Here is a 3708-nt window from a genome sequence, read left to right as displayed (position 1 = left end):
AAGGTAACAACACATGCCTCAAGCATGCTTCACTCATTAGGCAGAAATCCTTGGTCAGTTTTGGTTTCTATCCAGTTCACTGGAGAAAATCTATGTATAAATTGATGAAGAACACTTGGCAACAGGTAAAGCAGTAAGAAAAATTTTGATGGACTACAATTAGTTTTCAACTTAGTGTGATTAGTTCAAGTAACATTCTTATATAGATACTATTCAACAACCAATGTTTTCCAATGGTATGTTGAGTATGTTCTTCAATACAGCATTAGACACATGACCCAATTTACATAATACCACTTACATATCTGTAGGTGCCTTAAAAGGACACAGGCCTTAGAGCCAGGAGGTAAAATTTATTTTTACTTCTGGATGAAACAATTTGTGACTTTATACCAACAAACTGAATTTGATTCTTTCCTTATTTGTAAGCTAAGGTGGAAAATGTAAGGACTCTTCACTTTTCTTTTTTCTTGCTCTAGGAGTAAGCAAATGTATTCCTCAATATTTCTGGTAGATTACATCCATTTACAGATGAGAAATGTAAGGCCCAACAGTCAATGTAGTGAGTAAATAATGATACTAGAATTTGTCTGAGCTCTTCCCTCTGCATGCTTACAAGGAGCAGTAATTTGGTGATGGAGAGGATCAATATGAAAAGACTATGTAAAAAGTTGTTTAAGACTAGGAGACCAGTGATGAGTACATGAAACAGACTTGTGTCAGGGGCATAAAAAGGAGTACATAGAAATCATATTAGTGCTGGGTGCCAGTGGCTCATTCCTGTAATCCTATCTACTCAGGAGGCTGAGATCTGAGGATCACGGTTCAAAGCCAACCCAGGCAGAAAAGTCCATGAAACGCTGATCTCCAATAAATACCACTAGAAAACCCAAAGTGGTGCTGTGGCTCAAGAGGTAGAGTGCTCGCCTTGAGCTGAAGAGCACAGGGACAGTACCCAGGCCCAGAGTTCAAGCCCCACGACCAACAAAAACAAAAACAAACAAAGAAAACAAGAAATCATATTAGTGACAGAAACTGAAAAAATCTTGATCATTCATCGTATCTAATGGGTGGGAGTAGAAGGATAAGAAGAAATCTAAAGGGTTCTACATCTATGACCAGGCAAATGTGTTAGTGATATTCTTGGTGATAAGGATTACAGGTGAAAATGATGGATTTAGGGGGAAAAACTCTCTGATAGTTCTAAAGTTTATATTAAACAGATGCAAAGATATATCTTTTTATTTATTTTTATTTTTATTTTTGGTTCCGGTCGTGGGGCCAGAACTCTGGGCCTGGGCGCTGTCCCTCAGCTCTTCAGCTCAAGGCTAGTGCTCTGCCATTTGAGCCACAGTGTCACTTCCAGCTTTTTTTCTTTTTGCTTATGTGGTGCTGGGGAATCGAACCCAGGGCCTCATGCATGCAAGTCAAGCTCTCTACCACTGAGCTACCAATAGATCTTTTTAGACATCATCAAAATATCCTCAACCATGAATATGAAAAAGAATGATAAAATTGGGGGCATTATTAAAGGGAAGAGGAAAAGAAAAGTTATGACATAAGTGTAAGCAATTTGAGCACCAGTGTGGACAAGATTGGAAGAAAGAGATAAATAAGGAAACAAGAAAGTAATAAAACAGATTTACAGAAGTAAAGAAAGGAAAGAATTTGCAGGAAGAAAAGGTCAAAACTTACAGAGGTATTGAAGGAAATATGCTATTTGGATTTGAAAACTAAAAGGATATAGACAAGTTCAATAAGAACATTGTTTTGGTGAACTGGTAGAGATGTAAGTCATATTGATGAAATTTTGAGTTATGAAATAAAACTCTAGATCCATGAATTCAACAGATCCTGTTGATTTTAAATGTTAGGAACAAATGCTCTTATCCTGACCTTAGAAGTATTATACAGATGTAACTGTCATGACCTTTACTTAGAGATATTCTGTGGATATTTTTGAACACTGGCCAGGAGATTATGGATTGAACTACAGCAAAGACAAGCCTAATTTGCCCTACAGTTCCAATGAGTGACCGATGTATCTACATCAGTTTGGGATTTTATAGAAATATCATTAGATATGTTTGGACATCTTATCAGCCTATTCATTATAAATGTAGAACAAGTAACATCAAGTACTAGGTTGAACTTACAGTTTTACTGATGTTATTGAAGACTCCTCAAATTGATTCTTCTTTAGAATAGAAAATGCCTCAATATCCATTGAGACGTCATAACTGCCATATGCTCTATTTAAATCTAATTCTTGTTAGGGATATCTCCATGCTGAAATAACCCTGCCAATCAACCTGCCACAAATTCTTGTATGTAGGAAATGCTCTTATAAACTTCAAGCTTTTATTGAATGGAAGAGTTCAGACATTACCCTCCCCACAAGGATTAAATGCCTAAAAAATAAGACATTTTGCTTTAATGCCTTTCTTTCATTTTCTGATACACATATGCAAGTAGGGAAGGATTCTGATGTAACAATAATACAATGGTGACTTGTAATAACACAATGTCTAGGATCTAGTGTTAATTCAGTTACTTACTAATTAGTTCCAAAGTGTGTGAATATTTATATTTCTCCTGGGTAAACTAATGAGCTCCAAGAAAATATCCCTAAGGAGCCTTCTAATTCAAATATCAATGTTTGTCTCAAAATGCTTTAAATTCTACACCCTTTAATGTGGTCATAGAGTTATACTCTGGAACTTTTCTCCTCAGAGAGTGAGTACTACCCTATTGGTTAACATGGACAAAGTACCTTCATACATAGAATGGGTGTGTGCAAACAAGAAGTGGTAGATTGTCAACGTCTAGTGCGTTGGGGTCCCTGGGTAAGGGTCACGAAATCACCAGGACACAGGGGATGCAGCATGCAAACAGCCATTGCCACTGCATGCTGTGTTTTATTGTTAGTGGGTATTTAAAGACAAGCAAGCATAATCTTTGCCAAGATTTGGTTAGAAAACATTCACACAAAAAATTTCCACAGATACATTTTACTTAACCTAAGAGACAATGTCTAGGTATATTATTATCTAAACTATTTTAGAGCAAGCTCAAACCACTTCTCCAATCTCAGGAAAATGCTTGACAATCTGTTCACCTATGCTTAAGCAAGCAGAAAAGCTACTTCCTCAGCTCTCAGGAGTCTGTGACATGTGTCTGGAGATAGGGAGAGAGAGAAGGTTTTCCCTCTCTAGCCTGGCATTCCAAGAGCTTTTCTAATCCCAAACACAGTCCTCAGACAATCCTAAGGCTGGAGCCTGCATCATTCTGCCCCCTCAACATAGACCCTGAGTCTTCACAATCTCCTTCTTTTTTCTTTTGTTTTAAAAGTAAAGCTTTCCACAGGGTTATCATAGAAGCTTGCATTGGCTTCATAAAAATCAAATATAACAGCACAAGCGCAAACAGAATAATAACAATAATAATTTCCATACCACTAGCAGTATGTGAAATGCTTTGTAGTATTCCATTCAGATCCAACCCTTCCAACTGTTTAATAAAAGTATCAGCAATATTAGAAGCATCATCATTTGGAAATTGTTTACCAAAAATATCATGTACATTAAATTGCAACTGAGCAATCAATTGAGCAGCAGTAGAATTTTTAGATAAATACTGTTGTATTATATTCCAATCATGTAAAGATTTATTATATTTTACATTAGTAAATTAGTAAATTAGTAGTCG

This window comes from Dipodomys spectabilis, unplaced genomic scaffold, assembly GCF_019054845.1.
Source record: "Dipodomys spectabilis isolate Male_0828 unplaced genomic scaffold, ASM1905484v1 ptg000443l, whole genome shotgun sequence".
NCBI classification, from domain to species: domain Eukaryota; kingdom Metazoa; phylum Chordata; class Mammalia; order Rodentia; family Heteromyidae; genus Dipodomys; species Dipodomys spectabilis.
The sequence above is the reverse complement of the archived record's forward strand: the minus strand, read 5'-3'. Positions refer to the sequence as shown.